This window comes from Octopus bimaculoides, chromosome 25, assembly GCF_001194135.2.
Source record: "Octopus bimaculoides isolate UCB-OBI-ISO-001 chromosome 25, ASM119413v2, whole genome shotgun sequence".
Classification (NCBI taxonomy): domain Eukaryota; kingdom Metazoa; phylum Mollusca; class Cephalopoda; order Octopoda; family Octopodidae; genus Octopus; species Octopus bimaculoides.
The window spans coordinates 30,989,959-30,997,181 of record NC_069005.1 but is presented as its reverse complement, the minus strand read 5'-3'; the positions used below and the strand labels follow the sequence as shown (position 1 = coordinate 30,997,181).

The following is a 7,223-nucleotide window of genomic DNA, read 5'->3' as shown; positions in this document are numbered from 1 at the left end:
TTTTCTGAATGACCTCTGTAATTAATCCCTTTCCTCTTCCCTATCATTTCCTCCCAGCTAACTATCGTTTCCTCTTAATTTTAAATATGAAAGTTATTTTTTTTTTTAAATAATAAATTTAAAATTAATAGTTTGAAAAAAATGAGCTAAAATTTTACAAAACAAAATCATGTGAGTCCATACAGCCCCTTCCCTATGTTAAATGTCAAAATGGTTTACATCTTTCCTCATTTGACATGTCTTGCACAAACAATCAATTGGATATCAGTTCCCAATCAAGCCAGCACTGTATCTGTCTAATGTATCTCACAAGGCGCTGGTGGTCCCAGGGCTGTAGTAGGAAACACTTAAGCAAGGCATTGTGCAGTGGGACTGAACCCAAGACCACATGGTTGGGCAGCAAACTTCTTAACCATACACCCAAGCCTGCACCTACATCTGCAAATACATGGTACACATTGACAAGCGGTGGCCCCCTATATCAATGTAAAAAAGACTACCCATATTGTATAACTTCAATCCAAATCGATGCCAACATATAACCGTGAAAGAAAGGAAGGCACAGTGGTAGAACCGAAACATCTGACAATTCTTTAGATAATCTATTCTAATAAATAAAACTGTAAAACTAAAATTCCCAGATCAAGATCAACAATAATCAATGGACTTGAATTATTATCAACAATGACATGTTTTCGGTGAATATTACCAGAAACAAATAATTAACAACAACAAACTTGTTTATTTGTTCAAACAAGGTTTATTTAGAGTGATAAACTTGTCCTTTTAAAGCAAACTCAATCGATATTAAAAACCCAATATATTTAATAACATGAGGCAAACGAAGATTTATCTCTCTCTCGCTCTCTCTCTCTGCGCTGCCAACACCACTACTGCAGCAAAATTCAATGAACTTTTAAAAGACAAGAAAACTCTAACAGAGCACAAGAATATTCTCAGGAGTTTGTTTCTTCTTCCAATAAAATATATATTCAACAAACTCGAATCATATTTTTCGAAGGATTCCAAATCAACAAGTTACTTATAGAAACCAATCAAACAAACAAACGAAACCACTAAAAAACAAAAAGAAGAAAATAAGAAATTCTTCCAAGTGAAAGTCACATTCCATTATTGGTAAACAGGAAATCAATGACAATTGGCAACAGCAAACATTAGATAACACAAAATATAATCTTCTGGGAGATAATAGACCAGAGGATGGCACTAACAGATTATTATTATTATTATATTTTACTATTTTGATATCAGGATCTTTCTTTTCGGTTATGTGAAGATAAACAAAAGACAGGAAACTATGAAAGACCAAGATTACCATGGACTCATGTATTCCATTACAAAATTCCCTTTGATTCTCTTGGTGTTATAGATTACAAGAGACTCACACATGGTTTTAGAATTTGCTACAGACCCATAGCTTTGTAAATAACCAAACAAATAAACACAGAATTACAAATTACTATGGAGTCATACATAGCAGAATATTTTGTCATGGATTCATAATAGAAATTGTTGTAGACATATAAATAGCATTACTAATTGCCTTAGACTTGCATCATTATAAGTTACAAAATGTCCGAGTAAGGACTGGAAAAGCACAGAAACCCTGGACACAGAATTATATGGAAACCCACCCTTCCTGATGACATGAAGAGGGGTGGAGATTCAGATATCAGCAGACCAAGAAAAGCAAATATGGATCAACTTATGGAAGATACTGGATATCAAGGTGAGGAAGATCAAAACATCTGGTGCTGAAGAGTTACATGAGCCCAAAAATGTTGCCTGACCAGATGGATAGCTAGACTCGTACATGCATAGCATTACAAATTGCTGATACAGACTCATATCCAGCATTATAAGTTGTTTTTTGTCCCAGAGAATTACAAATTTCAATGAACCCATGTCATAACTTTACCATAGCAAACTGCCATGAACTCCTACATACCCAAGCATATTGGCCTAGACTCGTACCCACCATGGACTCAGAGTGTTACAGACTGAAACTGACTCGCATTGCAACATTACAGACTGGCTGGTATGGACAGACATAATATCACAAATTGCAATACAAATTACAAAAGCTTGCACAAACGGAAATTTTCCAAAATATACAAAGAAGTTAGGAATAAATGAAAGACTTTAGAAACATGGAGAAGAAGAGAAAGAATATGGAAGAAGAAAAAAAAAGCCAACGAGATTCTGCATTATATCTAAGAAGAAAGAAGTTTAATCAAACAGCTTTATTATCCTGCAAAGAAGAATAAGAATACAAACAAAACAGCAAAGTTTGTGTGTTTTCTTCTACATTTGTTTCTTCATTTCTTCGTTTTAAACAAACAAAATTCTGCTATTCAATAAAGAATCAAACATTTTCTCTTGTTGTTACAGTTTTATTTATATTTATTTATTCATTTTCTTTTAAAGTTCAAAATCTACAAAGTTATACAGCAATATAACAAATGGAAAATTTCAAATAGCTGTTATAAAGCTGTGGTAGTTAATGATGATGACGATGACGAAGGTGGGGGGGTAGTGGTGATAAAGATGAAGGCGATGTTAACAAATGATAATAAAGCTTGTTTAGTTTGAGTTTTGTTTGTGTTTTGATTTTGTTTTTCTTTTGGGGGGGGGGGGTTCCTTGTTTTGTTTTTTTAAAATTTCTCAAAATATTTCGGAATATGAAAACGGCAACAGGTCAACAGAACAAAATCTGGATTTTCAAAACTATGCATATAAATGAGAAAAATTGGAGTTGAGAAAACAATTTGTAAAAGAAGGCATTTTCCGTAACGTTTTAGATATTTAACAAGATCTGTGGAATCAAACATTAAATAAATCTCAAAATAAATAAATACAAATAAATATGTAATAAAGAAAAGACTTTTAAAATTTTAGCTTCACTTGAAGTGTACTTAAGCAAATAAAAGAGCTGCTATGTGGTTGAACACATTGCTAAAAATAGCAGCCACATCTTCCCACGAAATCAGACCTCACTATTTTGTAGAAGAACAAATGACATTGGCTATGTGGTAAGAAGTCTGCTTTCCAACCACATGATTCCAGGTTCAGTTCTACTGCATAGAACCTTGGACAAGTATCTTCTACTAGAGCTTCAGGCCAATTAAAGCCTTGTGAGTGGATCTGGTTGATGGAAACTGAATGAAGCACATCATATGACATTGTACCTGATATGTTTGAGATATTTCTCAACACGTGTAACTATTAGTAGCACATAAAAACATGTATTGCGTCTGTTAAATAGTATTTATCTCTCACCAGATGGAGTGCTTTGTTTTTTTAACACCTGATGTTATTCTTGTTTGTATTTGAGATCATGTAACATTTTCTCTGTTTTCTCATTTTTTTGTCTGTGTTGTCACATGTATTCGCTTGCTTTCTTCCAAAAGCTTAATGCCCTTACCTTAGATTTCCTGAGGCTATAATAGAAGACATTTGCTCAAGGTGCTACGCAGTGGCACTGAACTTGGAATCATGTGGGTTGGAAGCAAACTTCCTTCCACACAGCTTCACTTTATATGTCACATGTGTGTGTGTCTTTGCTGAGAACCGCTAGGTTAAGGGAGTGTTCAGCTCACTATGACAAGGCTGTGAGTTCAATTCCTTGACTAGACATAGCAAACAAAGCACAAGCTTACATGCTACTCTCATCTGCTCAACAGAAACTCAGGTACCAGCCTTCGAGCTATCACATCTTCAATGAACTCCTGGAGTTATGGGAGAGTAGGGGTGTGCACACAAGAGGGTGACCCATGTCTGTTTGCGGCCACACAGGCACCTGAAACAATTAGCAGAAGCATGGGACACATTAGCAAGCCATGAAAGGCAGCTGGTTATACTTAAATAGCAGAGCTCAAATTCCATTCATTATTATTTTCCTACAAGGAATTTCGTTATTTACAGCATTTTGAATTGTTGTGTAGCGTCGCTGCTTCTCAATAATTCTAATTCAGAATTAGAGAAAAGCGGTAAGTACCGAGTCGGGGATAAATAATGGAATGGATAAGTAGTTCAGTTCTTACCTTGGTGTTTTAATAGGTATCTAAAACTTGCTGCTTGTAACCATACTAAGATCCAACCAATGTCTGGAAGAAAAAAAAGAATAATAATAATAATGATGATGATAAAAATAATAACTACAAAAACAATAATTCTTTGTATTGTAGGCACAAGGCCAGCAATCTCAGGATGAGAGAGTCAATTACATCAATCACAGAACTTGACCAGTACTTCATTTTATCAACCCTGCAAGAATGAAAGGCAAAGTCAACCCTGGTGGGATTTGAACCATGAACATAAAGAGCCAAAAGATATGCCTTTTTACATCTGTTTTACCATGCTAGCATGGGTTATATGAATACATATTGATGAAGCACTGTTTTTACATCTGGAAGCCCTTTGCGTTGTTAACCCTAACCTGTTTTTCAAATAAGAGAGCTTTCACCATACTTGTCTTTAAAAACACAGAGCTAGCAAACGGTTTGCTGATAGGAAATAACAAGATATTAATATCTAAAGCTTGTTCATTTTTCATGCTAGAGTAGAACGTAAATATTCACACACATACACACACAAAAAAAACATAGGAGCTTTGTATGGTTTGGGTGTATCAAATTTGCTCACAAGGAACTGGCTGGCCTGAGGCTATAGCAGAAGTCACTTGCCTAAGGTACTGTGCAATACGACTGAAGCTGAAAGCACATGACTTGCAAAGCAAATTCTTAAGCATTCATCTCTTCCAATATCTACATATATACACACACACACATACATGTATCACCATTATCATTTAACACCCATATTGCATGACATGGGTTGGACTAGATATATAAATGGTGTCTTGCCAAAATAAATAATTGCTTTTGTTGACTTTAAAACAACTTACAGTAAGTGGTCTGTAATTGCAAAAGTGTATCACCAGAGAATTGCTGCTAGCCATGACAAAGATGGTTCTTGTCCATAAAGAACTAACAATTCACATCCAACCACAACCATGGTACTGCATCTCTGGTAAAGCTATTTAATTCTCTAGGGCCAAGTTTAGCCAACCGGAACAAGAGCTCTAGTGAAATACAGTTCACTGCTGTATTTTCGATGCACTGCCTGACCCCAACGAAGGATACTCTATGCAACTGCTCAACCTGCTGGAAACAGGCACCAGATTTCCCTCAGGTTACAGCGGTTAAGAAGCTGGTTTTGCAACCACATAGTTTCAGAATCGATCCCACTGCGTGACACCGCTCCATTTGCGTGACACCAGTATCTGCCATGACTGCGATCTTGCTAAGCTTGATGGGCCTTCTTCTCAAGCACGACATAATGCCAAAGGAATTGGTCATTTCCTCCGTAAGGCCAAAGGTCTTGGTCATTGCCTCCAATAATAATAATAATAACAATAATAATAATAATAATAATAATAATAATAATAATAATTTCTTTATTAACTACAAGGGATTATGTAAAGAAAAACAGTATGGACAGCACAGGTCAAAACAAATAATGTGTATGTGTGTGCGTGAGTGTTGTTGGGAGAACTTTGCATGTAAACAAGACTAACATAATGAAAAAAAATGGTTTCAAATTTTGGTATAAGGCCAGCAGGGTTGGGGGATGGGGCTAAGTCGATTAACTCGACCCCAGTGTTCAACTGGTATTCACTTTACCGGCTCCGAACGGATAAAAGTTAAAGTCGACCTCGACAGAATTTGAACATAAAGACGGATGTAATGCCGCTAAGCGTCTTGCTTGGCGTGCTAATGATTCAGCCAGCTCAACGCCTTAATAATAATAATAATAATAATAATAATAATGATGATAATCCTTTCTACTAAAAGCACAAGGCCTGAAATTTTGGGGGAGGGGAAAGTTGATTACATCGACCCCAGTGTTTCACAGGTACTTAGTTTATTGACCCTGAAAGGATGAAAGGCAAAGTCGACCCCAGCAGAATTAGAACTCAGAGCGGAAAGACAGACAAAATACTGCTAAGCATTTTGCCTGGCATGCTAATGATTCTGACAGCTCACCACCTTAATAATAAGAAGAAGAAGAGGAAGAAGAAGAAGAAGAAAAAGAAGAAGAAGAAGAAGGAGGAGGAGGAGGAGGAGGAAATGAATTCTTCCTTTTTCTCTCTAGAGAAAAAAATTCTTAATTCAAACTGCAGCAGATCTTGCAAAAGGAAAAAGAAAAAGAGAGAAACAAAATCTGCTGACACAGATTATCAAGAAAGGAGTTCTTAAATATCACCAACAACAAACACCTACTCCTTATTAGTTACCCTGCAGAACCCCCACTTGGAACCCATACCAACATAAGCATGTGCTGCAACACCCACACACACATACACACACACACGCATCAATAGCAACAAAAGATGCATTTCACATCCTAGTTTTTAAGCTGAACTACTTTCAATATACAAATAAATGAATAAAACGAGATAAGTCTAAAAGAGAGGCTGCACGTCTGCTTATATCATTGTAGATTAAAAATGATAAAAGAGCAGGTTCAACATAAATTGTGAACTACATCAATATTTTATGAACAGCAAAAAAAGATAAGGTACCTCCGAATGTGTAGGGATAATGAATAATGAACCATCCCTATCACTTTCAACCAACGTACTTTTGCTCTCTTCACTTACTCGTCCTGAGCTATCTTCTGCCATTCTACTCTCTCTCTCTCTCTCTGCTATTCGCCCATTTCATCAGGCTGCTTTGAATAAACAGACACACTGCTGTAAGTGTAGTGAAAACTATGTCTTAAAGGGTAGAAGATAACGTCACTAAAGCTGGTGTCATAATAATAAACTGCACCCAGTACACTCTGTACAGCGGTTGGCAAATGAATGGAGATAAGAGGACCCAACAGTCTTGTTTACACACACAACAACCTCTCAAGTGCTAGGGCCATAATAAACTGCACCCAGCACACTCTGTAAAGTGGTTGGCAAATGAATGGGAACAAGCGGACCTGATAGTGTTGTACATCTTGCACTGAAGCAAAATGCCCTCAGTACAATCTAAAAAATTGCTGAAGTTAGAAAGAGCATCTAGCCTTAGAAACTCAGACAAAAATGGAATATCTGAGCAAAACATGATCCTCTGATTCATCTAGAGCCAGTGGATTGAGTGGATTTGGTAGATGGAAACTGGAAGAAGCCCATAATGTGTGTGTGTGTG

At 36.4% G+C, this 7,223-nt stretch overlaps 1 long non-coding RNA gene across 2 annotated transcripts in view; it reads right to left on the bottom strand.

The window, feature by feature from the left end:
* The window catches only part of LOC128250765 (uncharacterized), a 158,113-nt gene that overhangs the window by 95,949 nt on the left and 54,941 nt on the right, over positions 1 to 7,223 (bottom strand). For both annotated transcript variants that reach the window (XR_008266749.1, XR_008266748.1), the window contains exon 2: positions 4,065 to 4,127. This is a non-coding gene — a long non-coding RNA (uncharacterized LOC128250765). The remainder of the gene's footprint in view (positions 1 to 4,064; positions 4,128 to 7,223) is intronic.